This window comes from Carcharodon carcharias, chromosome 13, assembly GCF_017639515.1.
Source record: "Carcharodon carcharias isolate sCarCar2 chromosome 13, sCarCar2.pri, whole genome shotgun sequence".
NCBI lineage: Eukaryota > Metazoa > Chordata > Chondrichthyes > Lamniformes > Lamnidae > Carcharodon > Carcharodon carcharias.
The window spans coordinates 83,558,539-83,585,682 of record NC_054479.1 but is presented as its reverse complement, the minus strand read 5'-3'; positions in this window follow the sequence as shown (position 1 = coordinate 83,585,682).

Below are 27,144 nucleotides of genomic sequence, written 5' to 3'. Positions count from 1 at the left end.
ACCACATCTGGAGTACAGGGTACAATATTGGTCACCTTATTTAAGGAACGATGTAAATGCATTGGAAACAGTTCAGAAAAGGCTCACCAGACTAATACCTGGAATGGGCGGGTTGTCCTATCAGGAAAGATTGGACAGGCTAGGTTTGTATCCGCTGGAGTTTAGAAAAGTAAGAGGCAATTTGGTTGAAACATACAATATCCTGAGGGGTCTTGACAGGTTGGATGTGGAAAGGATGTCTCACTCCTCTATTTCTCCCTCAGGCAACACATCCCTCCTTTGCAGTGCAGGATTGTGCAGAGCACAGCAAACAACAATGGTATTTTTTTCTTTATTCTTCCATGCGATATAGGCATCGATGGAAAGGTCAGTATTTGTTGCCCATCCCTAATTGCCCTTGAACTAAGTAGCCAGCTTGGTGATCTCAGAAGGCCGTTAAAAGTCAACCACATTATTATGGATCTGAAGTCACATGTAGACCAAGCCTGGAAGACCAGGCCAGGACGGTAGCTTTCCTTCCCTAAAAGATACTAGTGAACCAGATGGGTTTTTACATCAAACGTTGATAGTTTCATGGTCACCATTACTGAGACCAGCTTTCAATTCCGGGTTTTATTAATTGAATTACTGGATTACCAGTCCAGTTATGCCACCGTCTCCCCTTGTGGGACACTCTGTGGTGAGTATTAGAGAGCCCCATCTGAGTAGTCCAAACATCGGAAACATCTTCAGGAGGGCAATCGTTTGCTCTATCAAGGATCCTGTTGCTGAATGTGCTGCATTGTATCTCTCATCAGCTGCACTATGTGGATGGTGTACGGATGTCAGCTAGGTCTTCTGGGGGTACCCCTTGTCCCTGAGGAGCCAGCCCTATACGCACATAGATCCCTCAAAGATCTGTGGCGCCTGTGAATGCGTCAATATGTAAAAGTGTGAAAGCCCCCTGAGTACCTAGCACAAACATGCAAGAGCTACTTTCTGTAGATCACAAATTAGCTGGATGTTGAAAGAGTGAGATCCTTTTTGAGGCTTGCAGTGTGCATATAGCTTCTGTATAGCAGCTGTGGCCCTTGATTGTTTGATCCTCCTTCCCCTTTTACATGCCTCTGTCAGGAACAGATGGCCAATTAGACTAACTGAAATGTAATCCCAAAACCTAAAGGATTCTTTCATGACTGCGCACTATTAGTAAAGGAGCAATGCTCCTCTAATAGGCATTTGACCCTCGAAACCAGTACTCAGCTGAGACTGGTTCTCCTTGGCTTGAACAAATAATTAATGGGGTGCCCCTTCAGTTGGCGCAAAATATAGTCCTGAACTCCTCCCACACACCTTGAGACCCCTCCCATATTGTTTCTTTCAAGCTTGTTTTTCCAACTGCATCATTGCTCAGTAAAGGCAAAAATGGTGCTCCTAAACTTCGTGAGTGTGACCAACACCTCCAACCTCCCCGTCACCCAACAAGTTGTTCATCCCAACCTTCTCCACAGTCATCACCTCCTAATTCCCATCCCTCCTGTTACTATTTAGCCTCCCTCCGTTAGCCTTGACTTCATTATTGTTCCAGTGGATATTCCTGTTCTGCCCCCATTCCTTTCAATGTTGATGTCCCCATGCCCTTAGTTGATCTGATCTCTTCCCTTCTTGAGGCCTGCTGCACCCTTACCTTTTGAGACTCATCCCAGGAGACTATCCAATGACTTTACAAATGCCGACATACAGCATTCAGATGCCTCCCCTGAATGTTATTGCTTCCTCTGTTTCCCATTACGATGACTCGAGCCTCCAGGACCAAATGCCTTAATTGACTAACCTTGGCCTACATGCCATTCTGCACATGACTGTCAATGCCCAGAGAGGTCTTTTCCCACCCAAGACCGGGACCAAGACATGTGTGCCACACAGAGATTTCTAACATGGCCTGTACAGTGTAGCCATCTGCCCCAGGCTTAAACATGCCCCACGGAGAGTCTTTCACCCTTTCCCGGATGATCTGTTAAAGTTTCTCCCAAACAGTCTGTTAAAATTTCCTCCCCGGACAGTCTTTTATCCTTCCCTTCTGTCCCTTGTCCCCTCAAGTCCTACCCCCTTCCCACTTGTCCTTCTCCCCAACCCCCAGTCCTGTATTCGTCTCACCCCCTCCCCTATGATCATGCCTCTTGAGCCTAACCTTGGTGCAACCGACATATCTCAGTGATGGTGTGAAAGGAAGGTGCAAGCAGCATCTACTGACCTCCAAGTTGTGGATGAAATGAAGCTCGCCAGATGCATAGCACTTGTATACAGTCGTAAAACAGAATGTTCTAATTAGCTGCTGGTGGAGCACTTAATTTGGAGGCGAAAGTGATTCTGGAGAGTTGGCCTTTTAATAAGCATTCATGAGATGTTAATGAATGCTAATATAGTTCCCAACATTGTTCAACGGGAAACTTGACCCGCCTTTAACCGACCTTGAAAGTCAGGAGAACAAAATTCCAAACTATATTTCTATCGGCAGGAAACTTCTTTTCTCATTCACGCCAAATTAAGTGCCCCGCCCACCATGATTCCTGCTGCTGATGGGAGCGTAAGATACCACCCTCTGTTTCTCTTTCCACAAATTTCCAGCATCTTCTGTATACATTTCAGAGTCAATCACGTTGGTGTGGGACTGCAGTCATTCATAGGCCAGACCAGGTAAGGGTGACAGATTTCCCACCCTGGGGGGCATTAGTGAGATGGGTATCTTGCAATCACCATCATGATGATTGGAAACATGTGACAATTCGAATTGTATGCTAGTAATAGTTTGTTTCAAAATGTGGGGGGTTTGATCTATTCAATGTGTTTTAGCTGCATGATACTCTTCAGTATCTCTCACTCACATCATAACTGGAACCCTCTGCTCAACATCCCTTGCCTGGCTTCCTGTCTTCGCAAACATCACTCCCCCACACATCCACCAACTGACAAAAACCCACACATCAGTGCTGAACCTCACTTACCACTCCATCTTCCAAACCCACAATCTCCACCATCTAGAAGGACAATGACAGCAGACACATGGGAACACCACCACCTGCAAGTTCCCCCCCAAGCCACTCACCATCCTGACTTGGAAATATATCGCTGTTCCTTTACTGTCATTGGGTCAAAATCCTGGAAGTCCCTCCCTAACAGCATTGTGGGCGTTCCTACAATACATGGACTGCAGCGGTTCAAGAAGGCAGCTCACCACCACCTTCTCAAGGGTAATTAGGGATGGGCAATAAAAATGCTGGCCCAGCCAGTGATGCCACATCCCATTAACGAATAAAAGAACTCCATCGTGACCTGTTCAACCCACCTACAGCCTTCTATCTCAGTGCCCATATAGAGCACCCTTCCTAAGAAGATCTACCAGCAGACATCCTCTGGATCAAGGAATGGGAAACACAGGAATTCACTAACAAGTTCCTTGTGACAAACCCCATCTGTTGAATGGCAGATTTTGAACTACCACAGTGACAGTGTCCCTCTAAATCAGTTCAGGACAGGCCCGTGTACAGCCTATCTCCACCGCTGCGGCCTCAGTACAAACCCCTTATGCACTTGTGCAGAGACACAAACAATGATGCACATTACCAAGGAGTGTTCCCTATACACAATAAGTGGCGCAATGACCACCTTAAACTCAACAAATGAGGAGGCTATCACTTGGCTTCAGGGATTTTCATTCGCTAATGAAACAGAATGAATAGATCTCTCACTGGGGCTAAGGCAGCAACCAAAGGCCTTGATTTTAACTCTGGGTAGGTTTTGGGCAGGTGCCAAGGTGAGTGGAAAACTCACCAGCAGGAATGAGGCTATTTGAACTCTCAGGCCTCATTTAAAACCAGTCAGTCAATTTTGGGCAGAATATAGTGTGGCCTGGATTCTGCCTGCCGACTTCAGGAGGGTTTGGGATGGGCTTCTGTGGCCATCTTGAGTGGGTGTGGGGTATGGGTGGTGTGTGAGCTCTCAGCAGTGGTGCTCTAAGTTTTCTCTGTGGGGCCCAAGGAGGATCAATCCTGCTCCTCCCAGCCCCAAAGTGGAAAATAATACCAAATCACAGAATTATTACAGCACAGAAGGTGACCATTTGGCCCATTGTATCTGCACCAGTTCTCAGTTATCTGTTCGGATCACTTTGAGTCTCAGTCCTCACCCCTGCTGCCTTTATCTGGCAGGAAAAGGCCACAACAGTCAGGCCATTGAGTTAAAATCACAGTTGTTGGGTCCCGATGGCATCATCAGAACCCGACATGCATCGGTGAAGGACCCTGCTGGCTTTAGGTGGATGTCATTTCTGTCTGCTCAGTTGGTCAGGTTAAAATCAGAAACGTTCAGCTCCAGGAGGCTACATGAAACCCGGGTGATTGTAACTATCCCTCCTCCAACACAGGGTAGGGAGGGAAATTGTCCCAAATGTTGCAGCTGGGAAAGTAGCAAACTGAGAAGCAATGGGAGGTCAAGGAATGATAGAGAAATGCCTCTCATTGTAGCCAAATCATATCAACAACTATAAGTTTCATTCTGCTTCACTGACTCAGAAAAAGACAATAAAATAATCTGTGAGAACTCTGTCTATCTTTTAAAAACTGTGCATTACCTTGGTCCTGACAGGTTTTCGATGACATTGAAAAATTTATTGTAAACCCTAGAAATCAAACATAAACAACATTTCAAACACAACTTGCTCTGGATTAACCAAAGGAGGATCCCCCTCCTTTCTTGCCTGACACAACTTTCCTCAGTAAAACCTGCCAAGCTACCCACCCAGCATGGGCCTCCTCCTGCCCAGGGTAAAATAGCAGTGGGGGTAGGATGAGGCCCTTAACTGGCCATTAATTGATCCCGTAAGGGCCTCAATAGGCCCAAGGGCAGGTGGGCCACCTGATGTCTCCACCTCTCCCGGTAAAATGGATGACAAGTCAGGGTCAGGTGGGAAGGTGGCTGGCAGGCCATGTGCTTGCATTTTAGGAGACTCCCCCATATTCAAATACACCAGCAGGGCGGCCATAAAATCTAGCCCCATATTTCCATAATTAACAAATAGAAGTATTCGAAAATAAACAAAATTGTGTTTAAAATCTTTGGCCGAAATTTTCCAGCCCCTCACGCCGGCAGGATTTTCCGTTCCTGCTGACGTGAACAGAGATTTCAATGGCTCGCTGGCCCTGCCGCGGTTGGGGTGGGGTGGGGGGTTGCTGGAAGATTCCAGCCTTTATGACTTTTGTCCTGGGTTTTCTCATAGCAACACCCTGCAGATTAATCTTTAATTCCAGGGGACTCCGGGGGCAATCCAGGGGGGGTGGCTACCCCACTGCAAGCTGGAGGAGAGGAACATTGGAATCAATTGAAACCAAACTTTGGGCGCTTTGTATTTAGTGATCCCTAATGTCAGTTCTACACCCAGCCAACAAGTTAAAATCTACCCTTAAAGTTTATTCCCTGTGATACATCAGCCTTGATATTTTCAGGGAGATGAGGAGGCAACCTGGAATTACAGGTAAGGTAGAAATCCTGCTGGATTTAATGGGAGGTCCTCGTTTAAATTTACTGTCTCTGTTTCTCGCCAGTGACCAGCAAGGTTGAGAGGCTATCAGGTGAGTTGGCCTGTGACCGAGGGTTCTGCTGGCATGCTTCGCATTCCTTCGTCAACCAACATACCCAAAAAAACCACACCAATAGGTCAATCATGTCATTTCCTGTTTGAGGGATCTTTTTGTGTGAAAAGTGGCTGCCACATTTATAACAACAGTGGCTGTACTTCAGGAGTAGTTCATTGGCTGTGTATCTCTAGGGGATGTCTGCAAGGCTATAGATATTTTAAAATTCTCCTCATGTTGCCTATGATGTAGAAAATAGCAATTTAAAAAGTAAAATAAATGATAAAATAGTAATTAGTTTAACAGAATACAGCATAACAAAATGATCCTCTGAACACACAGTATTAATATGAAGGAGCTCCATATACCTGTTGAACGGCGAGCTTTACTCAGTCTAGTCTTTTCCTGCCGTTTAGTTTTCTTCCTGGCTTAAATAGCAAAAAAGAAAGTGTCACAATTCTGTCTCATTAAGAGTCCACTGTAGCTCACTTATTAGCACTCTCACCTCTGAGACAGAAAGATGTGGGCCTCATTCCAGAGATTTGAGCATAAAATTTAGGCTGACGCTCCACTGTAGTACTCAGGGAGTGCTGCATTGTCAGAAGTGCCATCTTTCAGGTCCTGTCTGTAGTATAAGGGTCTGGCCCATGCAGGGTCATGTATGACTGAGTACAGTACCACCCACACAGTGATGCAAGAAGGCACATGACCCAGACCCAGGTGTCCATATGGTGTTGAGCAGACACGAGTAAATACCTAAGCATAGGAATATCTCCCAGCCTGTACTCTTTACTGTACATGTGCAAAATAGTTCTACTTGTTAATAAAGACATACAGTTAACCTACTGAAGACTACAAAGACATATTTAAGAGACACTTCTGTATTCAATAGCCTCCAAACACTGTCTACCCCCTCAGGTGGTTAAAGAACCTTGGGACTGTTTCGAAGGAGTGCAGTGGAGTTATCCCTGAGATCTTTGGTCAATATTTATCCCTTATCACATGCCATCAAAATAGATCAACTGGTCATTTCATTGCAGTTTGTAGGAATTTGATGTGAACAAATTGACTGCTACATTGGAACAGCCACTCAAACTTCAGAAATATTTCACTGGCTTTGAAGCATTTTGGGATGTTCTAAGCCTGATTATAAACACAAGTTCCTTCTACCTGGTCCCTGGTTGAAACTCTGTGGATGAAAGCTAGTAGAAGCTGTTTCAAACCACAGCCAACAAAGAACAGCCCTGGTGTGTGAAAATAAGGCTTTGTAACGGAATGAAAGAATAACATGTTCATGGTAAGTGTTTGTCCCCCTCCTCCCAGTGCCCACTTGTTTCCCAACCATCCACCAACTACATATGGGGGGGTTTTGTGTAAATGCAAGAGGCTGGTGTTTGTACACACCACAGAGTCCATATTGGTATACACATGTGACAAAACTCCAGGGCTCTCCAGGGAATTTTAACAAGGTGTTCCTCAAGGTTGTAGGGTCAACATTGCTTCATAATACAGGCACTGCCAGTCAAGGGTCAGACTGCAGAATGGATACAGAAGGCAATGGGAGGATATGTATTGGTTATGCTCCTGGACAGAATAGGAGCTCAGGTCCCACCATGGCAGTTTTAGAATTTAATTTCAGTTTTAAAAAGTTCTGTAAATAAAAACCTGGCACCTGTCAAAATGACAATGAAAGTTGTCAGATTGTTGTAAAAACCTGACTGTTCAGTAATGTCCTTTGGGGAGGAAGCTTGCCATCCTTATCTAGACAACATGTTCAGCATCGATACACTAATCACTCAAACCAGCTCTGCTGGGCAGGACATGTTCATATGCCTGACACCAGACTCCTGAAGCAACTCTCTACTTGGAACTACTGGCAGGAGGTTCCCAGGACAGTGGAAACGCTTTAGGAATATCCTTAAAGCATCCCTGAAGAGGTCAAACATCCCCGCCGAGTCATGGGAGACCCTGGCTTGTGACCGACCAAAATGGAGAAGGTTCATTCAGGAAGACACCAAACACATCAACAAACTTTGTCGGGAACATGCAGAGGCAAAGTCGAGGTGTCGGACAGAGCGCACAAAATCTCCAAACAACTCATCTACCCAACCCTTCAAGTACTATCTGCCCTGCATGTGACAGAGTCTGCAGATCACAGACTAATCAGCCATCTCAGAACCCATCAAACCGGAGTGGAAGCAAGTCATCCTCGATCCTGAGGGACTGCTTAAGAAGGAAGAAGATGGACTATATGTGACTCCAATCCCACACCAATGTGGTTAGCTCGTAACTGCTCTTTGAAGTGGCCTAGCAAGCTACTCAGTTCATAGAATCATAGACAGAGGCCATTCAGTTCCTCAAATCTGTGCTGGCCCTTTCAAAGCGCAATCCACTTAATCTCCACTTCTCCACTTTTACCCCGTGTCTTTGCAATTTTTCTCCTTAAAATATGAAAGAATGGGCAGAGCGTTAAACCTATGTATAAACCTCTTGTAATATTATTGGGTGCTGCTCAAAATCAAAGCAATATAGAGCAGGGCTTCCCAAACTGTGGGTCGCGACTCCAGATGAAATTTTGGGATTGCGAGCTCTGAGACATCAATGGCTGCTGTACACTGACTGAGTGTTCACAGCTGTGAGGCCCCTTTAAATCCTCACTGTTTTTTTAAATGGGGGCATGGTCCAACTGGCCAATCTTTGAGGCCTCATTCGTGCTCCAAAAAAGCCAGTGAAAAGGTGGGTGGGTGCTTTCTAGGCAAAAAACCTGCAGTGTAAACAGCTCACCGAATCTCACTCCACCCACCCCCTGTTTGCACACCCCCACCAATCATCCAGCACCCCCACCACTCTCACAGCTCCTCACCCTCCCACCTGGCTCACGGTCTAGGGTCATGACAATTTTCAAGCCTCAAAATGGTGTCACAGTGGGAAAAAGTTTGGGAAGCACCGCAATAGTGGTTAAGGGTTTTGATCCTGAGTCCTGTATAAATTTCAAGCACTGCTTCCTGAGATCTTACATGTATTTGCAATTCCCTTTTGAAAGCTACTATTGTATCTATATCCACCACCCTGTCAGCCTGTGCATTCCAAATCCTAACTACTCATTGCATAAAAATGTATTTCCTCATACCCCCTCTGGTTCTTTTACAATCACCTTAAACTTGTGTCCTTTGCTTATCAACTCTTCAGCCATTGGAATCAATTCCTCTTTATTTACTCTATCTGAACCCTTCGTAGGCCAGAATTTTCCAGCTCCCATGTGATGGAGTTGACGAGAACATTGAAATCTCTGTTCACACTGGCAGGACCGGAAGAATCTGCTGGCGTGAGGGGCTGGAAAATTCCAGCCGTGATCTTAAACACCTCTATCAAATCTTCTCTGCTCCAAGAACAATAATCTCAAATTCTCTGGACTACCCATGTAACTGTAATACCTCATCTCTGGAACTATTCCAGTAAATCTCCTGTGCACCCTTTTCAAAGTCTTGACGTACATTCATTCTTCATTTTCTTTTCAATCAGTTGTACCAAAACTGCTACAAAGAAAGAGCAAGAATCAAACTGCTGGACCCAGCATTGTTGGAACAGCTTTGCACAAGGAGAGGGCCCATCACCAGCAGAAGGAAAGGACCCATCACCACCTTCAACACAAGGAAAGGGCCCATCACCACCTTCAACACAAGGAGAAGGCCCATCACCAATTTCGGCACAAGGAGAAGGCCCATCACCATCTTCAGGACAAGGAAAGGGCCCATCACCATCTTCAACAAAAGGAGAAGGCCCATCACCAATTTCGGCACAAGGAGAAGGCCCATCACCATCTTCAGCACAAGGAGAGGGCCCATCACCATCTTCAGCACAAGGTGAGGGCCCATCACCATCTTCAGCACAAGGTGAGGGCCCATCACCATCTTCAGCACAAGGTGAGGGCCCATCACCATCTTCAACACAAGGAGAGGCCCATCACCAATTTCAGCACAAGGAGAAGGCCCTACACCATCTTCAGCACAAGGAGAGGGCCCATCACCACCTTCAGCACAAGGAGAGGGCCCATCACCATCTTCGCATAGTTAGAAACAGTAATAAACGTGGCCTTGTTACCAACACCCACGGCCCAAGAATGAGTTTTTAAAAAATTTTAAATGGACCATTAAACTAGCTTTAAGGGCAACAAGGATTTTAGTGGGTTTAAAAATGATGGAATTAGACAGGGAATCAATGAATGGGATTGTCAAATCTTATAAATAATGGATTCCATGCAGAAGTACAAATGTTGGACATACTTAGCAGCTCAGTCAGTATCTGTACACAGAAAGGATTGGTTATGAGTGGGGTTACTAGTGAGAGTTGGGGGAAACATTAGTAGAGAAAACTGCCTCCCCCACTTGAGAGTCTCAGCAGGATATCTTGACCGATTTTAGCAGCTGGTCTTTCTTTATATCCTCCTAGCCAGCTGCTCAACTGAAACATGCGGAAAGAGGGTGCTGACCAACTCAAACAGGTTCTGAGCTCACAGGCACAAAGTAGGTGGTGGGGGAGGAGAGGAGGAGTTTGGGGAACTCTGGGGAAACTAGGGCCTGGAATTTCCTCCAGGGGTCCAGAGGAGCTCCTGGTTCCAGCAAGGAACTGTTTGGACTCACCTTAGAGAAGCCATCTCTTCTTCACCTACTTGGTTGGCTATTAAAATGCCATAGGGGTCTAAGGATATCATAGGACCCCTAATAGTATATGCTGATGATGCTGTGACTTGATCAGGAGGGTACCATGACCACCAAAATCAAAGTTATGATGTCGACTGATAAAGAATCGAGCAGGAACACAATGATAAGTTCTTGCACAGCTATTTTCACTGCATGTGCCCCATCCCTGCTGGGCAGTGAAGGTGAAAATTCAATTAGACATGGGTCTATGAAGTTACAGATGATTTTGAAGCATGGAAGTTCCAACTAACATCTCAGAGTTTGTGCCTCTGAAACATTTACATATAATTTGCAGCAGGACTTTAATTCCTATTATTTCTGTAAAGTATTGTGACTCGTTCTGGTTGAAAATCTATTTTGCTATAGCTAGGAAAACTTGATTTAAGAAAAAATGAACAAAATGCTATTCCTGTAATCTCATGTACGAGAAAGTACTTGAGGTGTTTAACTCTCAACATAAGTTTTTCATAGATTTTATTTATGATACATAATGAATTACCTTATTTAAGGTAATTTGCAAAAGAAGCAAAAGCAATATGAGAAAAGACTTTTTCACACAGCGAGTGATTAGGGTGCCTGAGAGTGGTGGAGGCAGGGTCAAATGAAACATTCAAAAGTGAATTAGATTGTTATCTGAAAAGGAAAGATGTGCAGGGTTACAGGAAGAAGGTGGGAGAATGGCACTAGGTGAATTGTTCATTCGGAGAGCGGTGAATGGGCTGAATGGCCTCAATTCTTTGATAAACTAACCTAATGATTGCTGAGAAAGGGAAACCTGCTTAATTCTTCACTGATAGAGTTAAGGTAGGACCACAGGGTTTATTCACTGTGCAAGCGTTTCACAGTGTGAGAATATATCGTGCTGTGAAATACATTGGCCAGTGATATGGTCAGGTTTCAGATTGGGTTAAGTTAGGCTCGAGCTAAACAGCTCCTGCTTTAGACATCCACATGGACCGGAATTTTCCACTTTGGAGACAAAGTGCAGTGGTGAACGGGGATATCAGCGTGATTCCCATTGGGTGGCGGGGTGGGTTGCTGCACCCAATCTTCCAACTTTTGGCTCATTAATTATTCATCAGCGAAGAGCTCTTCAGATTGTCTGGAAAACCTTCCAAGCCAGCAGCTCCACGGTTCAGCAAGGCCTCACTGGGGATTCTCATCCAGGCCATCCAGGAAAGGTGGGAGGCTCTCTTTCTGAGGAATAGGAGCAGGAGGGGCTTCCACCTGATCTCGGTGGACTGGGAGGCGGTTGCCATAAAGGTCAGCACCTGGGGCAAACAGGAAAGGACTGCCCTGTAGTGCAGAAAAAGGGTGAATGATCTCATCAGCTTTGCCAGGGTAACTGAACCTTCTCTTCATTCCAAACTCTCACTCTCATAAGGGCATCAGGAAGTCTAAAGGTTAGAGACCACAGGGATGTCACACACAACCAGCAAATCGGACACCAACACTGTATGTCTGCCAGCTGGCATTTGGGGAGATGCTGCTTTCTGGATGAAGCTCTGTCTTTAGATGGACAAGGGATAACCAATGACGAATGTTTTCCTTTTTATAGCTGCCCAGCTAAGCTCCTGCCACACTGGCATGAGTACATCGATGTGAGGAGTGACATTTAGGCCTCTTGATGGCTACAATGGACAGTGACTTCTTCCCTCCATGGTTGAAAGGGCTGGGCTATGTGTAGTTGTTTAGCAGTGAGCGTTGGTGGAGTGCTCCTCCCATCACACAGCGGCCACGTGCTCCCTAGGGTAGTGCACCTTCCAAGGATGACCCCATCTTAATGATTGAAGGTGACTTCTGCTTCCTCCATTCTCATTTTCAGATGTCGATGATGACGGTGAAGGTCTTATTATCTCCCCTGCATCAAGGTATCAGGAGAACAGTGTCTTCACCTTATTCCTCCTGGAATCTTGTCGCTATAAAGTTGTCATGGGCACATTTTTCACGTTATGCCCGTGCAATGGCTTCTTCATGTTGCTAGTCTGAATCCTTGCCCTCCTCAATTCCTCCCCCTCAATGTTCTCCTCTTCCCCAGGAGTGTATAGCTTCTCCATGTCTCCACGTGGCAACTCTTCCCCCCTTTGCAGCACAAGGATGTGCAGGGCATAGCAAATGATGATGATGCGAGACACCCTCTGTGCTGAGTACTGGAGAACCCCACCTGATCGGTCTAAACATCTGGAATGCATCTTCAACAATGGTCTGTTCTATTAAGCACCTTGTAGCTGAAAGTGCAGCATGGTATCTCTCCTCAAATACACTACTTGGATGATGAACAGGCCTCATTAGCCACATCTTCAGGGGGTACCCCCTTATCACCAAGGTTCCAATCCTCTATGCGCCGAAGTCCCGCAAAGATCTTTGGCACCTGCGAGTGACTCAAGATGTAAGAGTTGTGAGAGCTCCCTGGATATCTGGCACAAACCTGCATGATCTGCTTGGTGTGACCACAGATCAGCTGGATGTTCAGAGAGTGAAATCCTTTGCTGTTTATGAATTGCACTGGCTGCTGCCAAGGATGGCACCCATGGCCAATCAGACCATCTCAAATCCAGCCTCTTGTTCCTCAGGGCAATGGTGTTCCAAACAACTTCTTCTCCTCAGTCGCACCAAAACTATCAAGAAAGCAACATTGTCTGCAGCTTGCATTCCCCACTCCTCCTTGCATCTTTTTTTTTTATCCAAACATGGGGTGTCAGCATTGCTGGCTATGCCAGCATTTATTGTCCATCCCTAATTGCCTTTGTTCAGAGGGCATCTAACCGTTGCTGTGAGTCTGGAGTCACATGTAGGCCAGACCAGGTAAGGACAGCAGATTTCCTTCCCTAAAGGACATTAGTAAACCAGATGGGTTTTTACGACAATTGGCAATAGCTGCATGGTCATCATCAGACTTTTAATTCCAGGTTTTTATTGGATTCAGATTTTAACATCTGTCATGGTGGGATTCGAACCCGGGTCCCCAGAGCATTACCCTGGGTCTCTGGATTACTAGTCCAGTGACAATAGCACTATGCCACTACCATCCCTTTTTACATGCCTCTGTCAGGAACAGATGATCAATCAGACCAACTCAAATGTAACCTCAAGACTTAATAGACTCTTGCATGAATGCGTACCATCAGTAAAGGAGCAATATTCCTTCAATGGGCATTTAACCCACGGAAACAGTACTCAGTTGAGCCTTGCTCTCCATGACTTTAGCAATTATTGGGATGTCTCTTCAATCATTGCTAAATTGTAGTTGTTGACTCCTCCCACATGACCCCAGACCCCTCCCTGGGTGATTTCTTTCCCAGCGTTATTTTTCAACTGCGTTAATCCAAGGTATTATTGGAAATGCTGCTGCTGCACTTCTTATGGGAAACCAGCTTCCAAGCTCCCCCATCACCCACCAAGTTCCTCCAATCCTCCCCCATCCTCACCACATCCAAATACCCTTACCTCCTATCACTCTCCAGCCTCCCCACTTTTACCCTTGAGCCCATCATAATAGATGTAGATAATTCCATCATCCCCTTGAACTTTGTTGGTGATGTCCCCATGCCCTTTGTCAACCAGACCCCTTCCCTTCTCAAGGCCATATGCGCCCAGGCTTTCCAGGAAACCCCCCAACCACCCCGCCATGAGATCATATAATACCCACCCATGGCTTTCCAACTCCCCAATTACATCAGGTGCCCCCCCCCCGAATGTGACTGTGCCATCTGCCTCACAGTACCAAGCCTCTAACCCCAGAATGTTTAAGTGACTGACCACAGCCTGCACACCATGGTGTACACAACTGTCACTGTCCACAGATGCCTTCCCCTGCCCAGGATCAGGAGCAAGACATGCGTGCCATACTGAGCCCTCTAACATGGCCTACTCCACCCCAGGACAGTCTCTTCTTCTTTGAACAGTCTTGTAACTGTGATCCTAGGATAGTCTTTCACTACTCCCCTGTTTCTTTTAACCCCCATTCCTCCCAGTTATACGTTTTTCTTCCCCCCTTCTCTCCCAGCCCCAGTCCGACCTCTGTCTTCCCCCTTCCTTCTGGTCTTGCCTCACAGGCACCAGCATTGGCGCAGATTCAGACAAGCATGGAGATGTTACAGCAGTGCTGTTAAAGGTAGGGGAAAGCAGCATCTATGCACCTCAAAGTCATTGATGGAGTGAAGCTTACTAGGTGCACCCCACTTAAGTGCAATCATGAAACAGACCGTCCTAATTATCTGCTGGCGGGGCACTTAATTTGGAGGGAGAACATGATTTCAGCAAGTTGGGTTTTTAATGAGAATTCATGAGATGCAAATACATGCAAATGTGGTTCCCCACATAGATCAGCAGGAAAGTTGACCTGCCTTTAACCCGCCATCAAAGTCGAGAGAACAAAACTCCAAACTAATTCCCTGACAGCAGGGAACTGACTTTTGCCATCACTCTAAATTTTGTACCTCCACCCACCATGATTCCTGCTGCTGCCCAGAGAAATTCCAATAACTGAAACAGACCATTTGGACAAACAGTGCCTGTTGATGTTTATAGTCCACATGAACCAAAGGTTCTGATCACATTTTCCTGCCGTGTTCCCATAACCCTCCAAGTCCCCAACCACCTGTCCAATTTAATCTTGAACCTTGACCTGGTTTCTGCCTCCAGTCTCGCATAAGTCACAGGTATAATAGTTACGCTCTTGCTACAGTTTACCTCTTAGTGAGTCTGAATTTTCCACTGACTATAGTCTCCATCTGACAGCAGCACTCATCTCTAATGTCGTGTAATATTAGTCCCACATCAATCACCACCCCATTCCCAAACGGTTACAGTCAAAACTATTGAGTTTCATCTTCAACTCTTTGCTCAGAGGCCAGACTGCTATGACTGAATAACTGGTCATAACATTTTTAAAAAGGTTCTATTACCACTGAAAGGACCAGCTTAAGGGTTTAAACAGTTCCCATATTAACACGGCACTCCTTATCCACCTCTTACTGTATGTCTGACTGATTATATATTTGGAAACATATTAAGAATAGAATACTACACAAAACATATTCAACAACAACTAGGGTTTCTAAAGTGTCTTTAATACAGTAAAATGGCCCCCAGGGCTTCACAGTGTATAATAAAACAAAATCAGATGGGGTGGAGGATAGAATTTGGTTTTGAGTAGCAGCGCTAAAGCAATTTGTTGGGGCTCCACCAACAGCACCTTCCAAACCTGTGACCTCTACCACCTAGAAGGACAAGGGCAACAGACACTTGGGAACACCACCACCTGCAAGTTCCCCTCCAAGCTATACATCATCCTGACTTGGAAATATATCGCTGTTCCTTCACTGTCGCTGGGTCAAACTCCTGGAACACCCTTCTAACACCACTAATGTACCCACAACATATGGGGCAGAATTTTCTGCTCACAGGGCGGACAGACGCGACCCTAACTCCGGCGGGCGGGTGGCCGATCCCTGCCGGAGAAGGGGACCCCACTGCCATTTGATGTGGGCAGGCCAATTAAGGCCCGCCCAGTGTGACATCTGCTGGGAAGCACAGTGTGCTTCCTGTGCGGGTGGGGGGGCCGGGGGGGGGATTCCCCAAAAGCGAGAGTGCGCTCTTTTGTGCATGTACACGAAAGAGTGCACATCTCCCTGAGGCTAAGTGCTGCCTCAGAGCGATTGCTGACAGTTTTAAAAACACTAAAAATAGAAATAAAAATTCTTAACATGTCCTCCTCATGTGATAATGTCACATGAGATGGGACATGTTCATAAATTATACTAAAACTTTATTAAACTTTTTAAATCCCTTCATGGAACCTCATCCCGCTGCTGGATGAGGTTTCATGTTTTCTCTAGTTGCCGCCGGGGCTCCTGGCCTGCCCGCTAACCTTAAAGTTGGACGGGCAGGTCCTTTAATTGTTTCAATGATCCTGTCAATGGCCTCATTTGGCCATTGACAAGTCGGCGGGTGGACAGCTGATTTTGCTGCGCCCCCATCTTCCTGAAGATTTAAATGGGGCGGGATGACATTGTGGGTTCCCCCTGACGTCATCCCGTGTAATTTTACGCGTCAGCGAGCAGGCCCCGCCCCCTGCTCGCCAACAGCAAAATTCTGCCCATGGACTGCAGCGGTTGAAGAAGGCAGCTCACCACCAACTTCTCGAGGGCAATTAGGGATGGGCAAGAAATTATGGGCTTGCCAGTGCCACTCACATCCCACGAACAAATTAAAATAAAAACAAAAGAAATAGCAGAAGGAGGGCATTTGGCACCTTGAGCCTGCTCCACCATTCAATAAGATTATAGCTGAACTTTTACACCAACTCCACTTTCTTGCCCATCCCAATACCCCTAAAAAGCTAAAGATCTTAGTCTTGAAAATCCAAAGAAAACAGCTTCCCAGCATCTCCCATATCACACCCTCTAAGAATTTTATATGTTTCAGTGGGATCCCCTCTCATTCTTATAAATGTCAACGAAGGAGGGCTTAGTTTCTTCAACCTCTCCTTGTAGAATAACCCCCTCAACCTATTGAACCTCTGTGACACCAACCCAAAGGCAAGTATATCCTTCCTTAGGCAAAGGGACCTAAACTGTGGATAGTACTCCAGGTGTGGTCTCACCAAAGCCCTATACAATTGCAGCAAGACTTCCTTATTCTTATACTCCAAGCCTCTTGCAATAAAGGCAAACATGTCATTTGTCTTAAACAAAAACAGAATTACCTGGAAAAACTCAGCAAGTCTGGCAGCATCGGCAGAGAAGAAAAGAGTTGACGTTTCGAGTCCTCATGACCCTTCAACAGAGAGGACTCGAAACGTCAACTCTTTTCTTTTCCGCCGATGCTGCCAGACCTGCTGAGTTTTTCCAGGTAATTCTGTTTTTGTTTTGGATTTCCAGCATCCGCAGTTTTTTGTTTTTATCTCTATGTCATTTGTCTTCCTGGTTGCTTGTTGCACCTGCATGTTAACTCTCTGAGATTGAAAAAGGTGCCTGTTATACACCCCGTCCGACATTCAGGTTTGTTCAGCAGGAGCCCGGAACAATAGTTTGATCCCATTTAATCCTGCTGGCCAAGTACAATTTCAGCCCCAGGGTGTCCACTGGGCAAATCCACTACTGCTTGCTTTGAGCCCCCGATGAAATTGTATTTAACCCCCACGTGTCTCTGCATGCGAACGGGCAAAGAGATCTAGTTAACCTTTCAAGTATTCCATTCTGATATAGTTGGCTGTTGAAATATTAGCTTAATGTGTTCTCTGCACAGATCCTGTCTGGGCTGCTGTGCGTTTCCAACATTTTCTGTTTTGGTTCCCATATGTCATATAGTGTTCCCAAAGGTGAGCAAGGTGGAAGGCAGGGGATGTACAAGAGGACAGTGCGAGGAACAATATGATAGGCAGGGGTGGGGGTTGCTCTAGGTCTGGAGAGGCTGACAGAGATAGAGTCATAATGGGAATGAAAAAAATAAACATACATTTTGTAGCTGATATTGTTAAATTCATATTTTACATAATATATTTGACATTAAGTAACTCTTTGGTTGTGTCCCCTACAGGTCAATATGATGTATCTAGTGCGTGTGGGTGAAGAGTGAGCTTGCTTGCCACTTATGGTGTGCTAGTTTGCTTCCCATATTCAGTTGACACTGCTGGCTAGCAGCAATGTGAAAAAGACAGCTAAATGTATAAGTCTCTCCCTGTCAATGCACAGCCTCTCCATGGACAAGTCCTCTGCTGTGTCTCCTCGGGCAAGATGCAGAAACTAACCCTAGGCTAAAGGTTCAGAGGGACTTGGATGAGTTTGGCCCACTTATGCATTATGCAGGCCCACTGATATGTGGACATGCCCTGGCACTCATGAACCAAACACCCAGCTCTAGTTGAAAAGCTCCACTACCTTGGGGATACCTCAGGAGAGTTGAAGGCTAAGGGAGTAAACCCTGACAAAAAATCTGGAGTGGAGCCCAAAGGCAGACTGATGTCTAAATAGATAATCTTTCCAGCAATTCCTGCAACCAAGCCAGTGCCAAACGCAATGCTTTGCATTCTTTTGGACTCAACCGGGGAAATTGAGAGGGTGACCCTGACAATTGGGCAACCCGAGGCCTCTATAAATTTTGCCCAGGCTTGTGCCCTGGAGAGGACATTCCAGTTTCACTGCAGAACATTAACACGGCGTGGGAACCAGCAGTTACGAGTGATAAGCCCAACTCAACTGCTGCGCAAAATGGGTGCTAGGAGATGTCTCTGATGGTGGGAGGGACCATTGTGTCCCACTGGTCAGCCACTGCCCACCACAAGACAGGCAGCCCCGACTAGTAAAATGCTGACCTGCCACGGCCTATCGACTTCAATGGTGCTTGGAACTTAGAGTCTCTGCTCAACAAGTGGAATCCATTGCGCCAGGCAAACAAATGAAAAAAAAAGGATGTGAACTCTTTGATTGGTAAGCTTGAATGTCAGGACCATGTGCATGGGACTGACAGGATTTGCAGCTAGTCAAAAGTGCAATACAGCTGTGATCAATATTGAATTTAATAGGCTGAATATTGACATTGACAAGAGACCAGGCTCACTGAGTGTGGATCACTGAAAGAAAACATTACACGTTCATCTGCAGGGGAAGGGTTCAGAGGAAATGCCAGAGCAAAGTGTAGGCTTCACTGTAAGGAACTCACTAATCCCAAAGATAGAACTCCCCACAAATGGTTCAGAAAGTGTTCTCTCTATCCACCTCTCAACTCAAACGGGGCCTCTTAACCTCATGAGTATCTACGTTCCAAACGCTGTGCCCCAGGAGAGGTGAAAGATCAGTTCTATGAGGATGTTGATACTGTTATCAACAGAATCCCCAAGTCATAACATCCTTATCTACTGGGGGATTTCAATGCAACAGTGGGCGCGGACCATGAGGCATGGCTCTCCTATCTTGGATCATGACCTGGGAAAGATAAACGAGAATGGGCAGAGAATAGTTGAGCTTTGCTGCTACCATGAGCTTTGTGTAACTAACACCTTCTTTCAGGATAAACCATGCCACAAGGTGTCCTGGAAACATCTAAGATCAGGGCATTGGCACCAGCTGGAGATTATCACCAGATGTGACTCTCTGAACAACTTTCTCAACACAAGCAGCAACCACAATGATGACTGATACAGATCACCCCCTAGTGTGTACTAGGGTTAGGATAGAACACAAAGTTTTGTCATTCAAAGCAGAAATACCATCCTTGTACCAACGTCAGCCATACTGCCTACCCAGATGAAAATCAACAACTCCTGAATTCAGTTGAACTAGCACTCTCTGGCATTCCCACAGAGTACATAAGTGAAATGGAACATACTTCAAGACACCATCTACAATACCGCACTCTAAACACACAGGAAGCCAGCAAAAATACTAACTGTCTCAAGGCTAACATCACTGTGATGGAACCAGTCATTGAAGCCAAGTTGTCCACTCATTAATTACAAGAGAGATCTGAGCAACAAAACTCTAAATGCACTAAGGGCCACTCGAAGTAAAATCCGACAGACTGCTCAGAGGTGCTCCAATGATTACTAGTTAGAACTTTGCCAGACTATCCAGATATCCATCAACACAGGGAATGATAGGGGCACTTATGAAGGGATCAAAAAGGCACAGGTCCATCAGCAAAGAAAACAGCTCCATTGAAAACAAAGGCAGGGAAGGTCATCACTGACTGCAGTAAACAGTTGGAGAGATGGGTGGAACACTAACTAAAGTTGTATTCTCAGGAGAACACTGTCACTGAGGAAGCTCTAGATGTTATAGAAAGCCTGTCTAATATGGGAACCCACTGTGGAGGAGCTGAATAAAGCTATTGACTTACTTGTCATGGGCAAATCCCCAGGTACTGATGCTGTCATGGAAGGATCTGGAACATTAAGGATCCACCTGGGACTGAGTACAGCATTGTCCACCAGTGATGTAAGAAGGCTCCACACCGAGCACTTTGGCCACTTTGAGTGGCTCTTAGTGCATTCAGAGTTTTGTTGCTCGGATCTCTCTTGTAATTAATGAGAGTGGATTACTTGGCTTCAATGACTGGTTCCATCACAGTGTTGAGCTAGGTAGCAACATGTAAGGACATGCCATGGAGTCCTCTCCATATCTGTACCCTCTACTGTAAAGATATACATTGTTCAGTAATGTTAATAAGGATTTCTTGGTAACTTCTATAAGACTGCTCATTGGTGTTTAAGCAGTACACACCATGGGTAGTGACAACCCAACAAAACAGATGTTATGCTGGCTGAATTCATTAAGCGTGGGAAACCAGCATTCCTGCAGTATCTGCATGAACTTCTCCGTCTCTGCTGGAGAGAGAGGGTAGTGTTCCAGGATATGTGTAATGCAAAGATTGTGAACCTGTACAAGAACAAGGGTGACCTCAATGATCGCAACAACTGTCGAGGCATCTCCCTGCCGAACATTGTGGGAAAAGTATTTGTCAATGTTGCCCTTGTAAGTCTGCAGATCCTGGCTGAACACATCTATCATGAGCCCCATTGTGGTTTCAGAACTGGAAGATCGACAATTGACATGATTTTCTCAGTCTGGCAAGTGCAAGAGAAATGCCATAAACAAAGAAGACCAGTATATATTGCCTTCATTGATCTCACCAAGGCATTTGACCATGTGAGCAGGGGCAGTCTATTTAAACTGGAGAAAATTGGCTGCATGTCAAAAGCTGGTCAATGTGATCTCTTTCCATGGCAACATGATGGGTAAGGTCAGTTAACATCAGAAACCTTTGAGATCCAGTGTGGGGTCAAACAAGGTTGTGTTCTGGCACCGATGCTCTTTGGCGCACTCTTCTCTTTACTGCTATCATTTGCCTTCAGGTCATCTACAGAGAGCGTCTACTTTCATACCAGAACTGTCGGAAAACTGATCAGCCTTATTCACCTTTTATCCAAGACAAAGGGGTGCCAAGTCCACCTCAGAGAGTTGCCCTATGCTGATGATGCTGCACTAACATTCCATACTGAGGAACACCTGCAGCAGCAAATGGACAGACTCTTTCATACCTGTAAAGAGTTTCGTTTGACCATCAGCATCAGGAAGACAAATGTCATAGTCCAGGATGTTGTCATATCGCCAGCTATCAGCATTGACAATGTGACACTGGAGGTGGTTGATAGCTTCACATATCTAGGCTCCACAATCACCAACAATCTGTCACTTGATGCTGAAATCAACACACACATCACAAAAGCTGCAGCTGTTATGTCCAAGCTGAGTGAGAGAGTGTGGAGCAACAGCAACCTGACTGAGAACACCAAACTGCGAGTCTATCAAGCCTGTGTCCTTAGCGCACTCCTCTACAGTGGTGAGACCTGGACAACATATGCCAGACAGGAAAAAAGCGGAACAGTTTCCACCTTCACTGCCTCAGACGTATCCTCGGCACCTCTTGGCAGGACAAGGTAACCAACTCAAGGGTCTGGAGCATGTTAATTCCATCAGCAAACACTCATTGCTAAGGCAGCAACATCTGTTCTGGCTCATCACATTCATCGTATGGAACACAGGAGCACAGGACTCAGGATCAGGCGTAGGCTATCCGAATGGCTGACGGCCATAAACCCAAAGACCTTCCGCACAGTGAACTGGCCACTGGGTCACGACCTCCTGGGCTTCCATACCTCCGCTACAAGGACACCTGCAAGTGAGATATGAAGATGACCGACACTGACACTGACAACTGGGAGACATTCGCTGACGGCCGTGACCTCTGGAGGCCGACTGTTGGAAAGGTCATCGGAATAGGTGAGCAAAAATGAAAAGATTATCTGGCCAAGAAGAGGGCCCAGAGAAAACAGAGGCCAGTGAATCATGCACCTTCTTAGCCCACTGTCTCCCTCTGCAGAAAATGTGGCAGAGACTGCCATGCCAGAATGGAGCTCCTGAAGTGGCGCCTTTCGAGATGGAAAACTGCCTACTTGAATTCTTTAGTGGCAGTGAATCAGCTATCCATGGTTCTCCAGGCTTCACCTTTCAAGAACAACAACTTATATTTATGTAGCAGCTTTAACATAATGAGATGTCCCAAGGTGCTTCACATGAGTTTTATGAAACAAAGAACAACACTGAGCCACATAAGGGGATATTAGGTCAGATGACCAAAAGTTTGGTCAAAGGGGTACCTTTAGGGAAGAAAGTGAGGTGGTGAGGTGGAGAGGTAGAGAGGGTATTCCAGAGTCTGGGCAACTGAAGGCGCAGCCGCCAATGGTGGAGTGATTAAAATTGTAAATACACAAGAGGAATTAAAGGAGGCAGATATCTTGGAGGGTTGTGAGGCTGGAGGAGATTACAGAGATAGGGAGGGATGAGTCCATGGAGACATTTGAAAACAAGGATGAGAATTTTAAAGTCAAGACATTGCTTGACCAGGAGCCAATATAGGAAGCAGAAGGGTGATAGGGGAATCAGACTTGCTGCAATTTAAGACACAGGCAGCAAGATTTTTGAATGACTTTAAGTTTATGGAATGTAGGAGATGTCGCACTGAGTAAGACTAACATATGCTCACCTGCAGGCAGCCATTATTGAACTAAGTTTATTTGCATCTGCCCAACAGAGAGGGCAGCAGAGAGGCAGCTGTAATATACTAAACTCCCTCCCCACTTAAAAAAAACTTGTACATTAAAATGTAAAATGGTGCACGTACATAATTTCCCGGAATACAAGATGACTATACCAAAATAGATAAAACCTGAAAATTTAACAGGCTGCATTGCATAATTGTTTTCTTGTTTTTCATATTTATTTTACTACAATCACAACCAAAACACATATGACTAATACTTCCAAAATAATTCACATGTATAAAAATATTTGTTTTTCTTTAACATCAGAATGCATTTAACAAAATGTCATCATTTGATAAGAAATAATGAAAATAACAACTTGTTTCTTCTTCCTTCCTATATACTTTCAATTAACCTATCTGGCTTCTTTCTCTTTCTGTCTGAGTATCTCCTTCCATTTTTCTTAGCTCGACTATACTCTCCTCAACACCTCTGACTGTGTCAAACCTGAACCTGGACTTCAACTACTAACTCCACTTAGTGACTGGGGCCATGGCATTGATTTGTCTTAATCAAAGACCCTGGCTCTCTTTGTTCTATCGCTAGATTTCGTAATACTGGCAAACTTTCAGTTTCTTTATGACTTTCACTTTCTTACTGACCTTCGCTTGGTCAGGAGGAATTTGGACTACAGGAGATTTCTCGTGTTCTCCTTTTGTCAGATTTTCTCTATCATGTAAATGATCTACATAACACAGCTGGAGTTTCTCACTAATCTTCACTAGATATGTGAATGCTCCTAGTGTCTTTACAACAACTCCAATCACATACTTCTCCTGATCACCTTGGTGGTTTTTCACTATTACCTTCTAAACAACACTGAATTCTAAGTTTCATGCCTCTAGCGTCATGATTCATCTTCACTTTGTCTTGCTTTTCTCCTACTTTGCTATTGATGGTCAGACTTAAGCAAACTAAGCCTTGTCCTAGGAGCGTGTTTAAATACAAATTCATAAGGTGAGCAATCCATTGTATACTGTAGGGCTATTCTGTAAGAGAACAGAAAATTGTCCAGCTTGTGTCAAAAAGAAATATGGAAATTACTGCCTAGCTTGTCACCAAGCAAACGCTTCTGAAAAGACCGCTTCACAATCTGTACACTTCTTTCTGCAGCATCATTCAATGCTACGGTGTTATTAGTGTGTTTGACTCCATTCTTACTCAGAAATATTTCAAATTCTGCTGACATGAACTGTGGACTATTATCTGACACTAACACCTCTGACAACCCATAAATTGCAAATCAACTTCTCAAAATCACAATAGTTTAAGTATTTATGGGATACTGGGCATAAACACTTGCTATAGCTATTGATCAAAACAAGGTTCTCTTTTTCTTACATTTCAAATAAATCAACATGTTTTTCTTGTGTTTGACCATGAAATGAAAGAAACCTTGGTTGGATCATTTCTCATTCTGAGACACACTTCACAACTTTTCACCAACTCCTCAATATCTCCATCTATTTTTGAATACCAAAAATAGCTTATTGCTACTGGCTTCATATGGACAATCTCTGTGCTCTTGGTGAAGTTCCTCTGACAATCTCTCTCTAAACCTTGGCAGCGTAATGATTCTTAAATCCCAGAGAAGACAGCCTTGATCTACACTCAGTTCATTTCTAAGCATGAAATATTCCTGTACTTTCTCATCATCATACTCCTTAGGCCAGTCATCCATGACATAATTGAGCGCTTTACTGAGCACCACTTTCTTGCAAGTTTCTTCACTAATTTCTCTGGCAGACCTTGGCATGTAATTTGTATTTGTAAAATAATACACAGGTAAGTCAGTGGCTAAAAAGTTTTCATGGGAAACCTTGAAAAAATGTCCGGATTTGCATGATCTGCTGATTTTTGATATTTAATATTGTACTTTTGGGCCATCAAAATCCATGCCCATCTCTGAAGCCACTTGGGATGGTACTCCCTTCTTTGAACCAAATATGATCATAAGGGCTGGGTGGTCAGTTAACAAAATGAACTTCCTACCGTACAAGTATTTGTGGAACTTAGTAACATCATATATATTTGCTAATGCCTCTTTTTTAACCTGAGAGTAATTTTGCTCTGACTTCGTGAAAGTGCATGAAGCATGTGCTTCTCCACACTGTCTTCCATTATGTGAATTAATCCTTGTAGTGATTCATTGCACTCTAAAACCAATTGTTTCTTGGGATCACTGGGTCAAAACAGCATCACCAGTCAGTACATTCTTCACTTCTTCAAATGCTTTCTGCCACAGATCACTCCCAATCTATTCCATCACCAGTCTGTTTCACATCAGTTTTGTTCAAGGAAATGTGACTTAGAGATTTCTTGTACTCTCCTTCTGAGATGACAGACACTGCTGCAGCTGTATCAATGACGAAAGTAAGTTGTGAATCTCTAACTCATTTCTACCCTGAGTGCTGGAATTTTATCTTCAGCTCTATTACTCATATCCCATGAGCTGTTTTTTTTGTTCACTGACTGAATACAACTCTTGATCTCACTGCTCGATAACAACAGCTTCTGTTTCCATATGTATCATATGCATATTCGATAATTTCAAGACTCCTGAATTAGCTTTAGATCCAATACGACTATGACCCAGTGTATGGCTGCGGCCTGAAGCTTTACCATGACCTGGAGCATTACTGTTTCCTCTACTCCTGCATACCATCTTAATAGGACTGACTTTCAAAAGGGACAGCCCTTTGGCTGGAAATGGGGACATTTAAATGGTTGATGGCTACCATGGCAATGGTAGCATCTAAATTTCTGACTCTCAGCCTGTGAACTTGGTTGTCATGGCCTGGATCTCACTGAAATCTGGTGGACCTCCCCTTGCTGGCTCAGGAAAAGAACTCCCTTGTAATTTGCAACTCCTTTTTCTGCCATTTCCATGGCTGTGGCCTTATCGCATGTCAGCTTATTGCCTTTTCTCAAAAGCCTGGCCTGGATTTTTTCGTTCTTTAGCCCTCTATGAACATATCTCTAAAGTTGATTTCTAAGTTGTGCCATAACCAACATGAGGAGGGAGTTTCTTTAATTTGAGAATTTAATCTGCAATAGTCTCACTTGGCAACTGCTTCCTTTCACAGAATGACTCACAGTCCATTCTCCTTCTTGGTCATGCCATAGTACAAGTCCAGAGTCTCATTAATATTAGAATAACCCATAGACCTGGGGTCTCATGAGTAACATTGGTCAGACACCACCTCAAAAACATCTGGCCCCATCATGGTGAGGAAAATATTTACTTTATCCTCATCTCCTATTTTATTCATTTTCAGCCAAATGTGTAAGCTTTATTCAAAATTACACCAGTTCGCTTTATTAGGGTTGAATTCCCCCATTGTTGCCAAATATGTCGTGTCATTTTTTTCAATTACATACTGTGCTGACTCACTGTGTAATTGAACACAATGTACACACATGGCGCAATCTTTCAAATCACTCAAACCTCCTCAAAATTGACTTTTGGAAGTTCCAAAAAGTGTGTCATAATGTTCTGCAGTCCTTAATTTCTCAGATGAAATATAAAAAAGAATTCCATTTATCTTCGTCACCATCTTTCTGTTGTGTATTGCACTGAGTAAGACTAACCCATTACCATCTGGTTCACTAATGTCCTTTAGGAAAGGAAATCTGCCATCCTTACCCAGTCTGGCCTACATGTGACTCGAGACTGACAGCATTGTGGTTGACTCTTAGCTGCTCTCTGAAATGGCCTAGCAAGACACTCATTTCAAGGGCAATTAGGGATGGGCAACAAATGCTGGCCTTGCCAGTGATGCCCACATCCCATGAAAAAATAAATAAAACAAAACTGCAGGCAGTCATTATTGAACTAACTTTATTTACACCTCCCAAACTGAGAGGGCAGCAGAGAGATAGCTGTAATAGTGACTCATTGATAATTGTTGTTGGGTTTGATATATTGGACCATAACTTCTGTTCCCTGGGGCATTGTGCCCAGGAGGTACCCCAAAGTTGTGCTGGGGAAACCACTGGAAGTCCCCATGTAAAGACTGCATGCCAATTGCCTGGGAAGTTCAAACTTCATTGGTCAATTACCCTGCACTGGGACTCCAATTTAAATTGCAGACCTTGGATGGTTCCGGCTGTCTTACAGGAACAGTTACCCAGGAAAAGTTAGAAGAATTAAAACCACTTCTAACTCCTGGGTAAGCATACTATTGACCCCCTCACCCCCCACCCCCTACTGGACCCTCCCAAAATCACC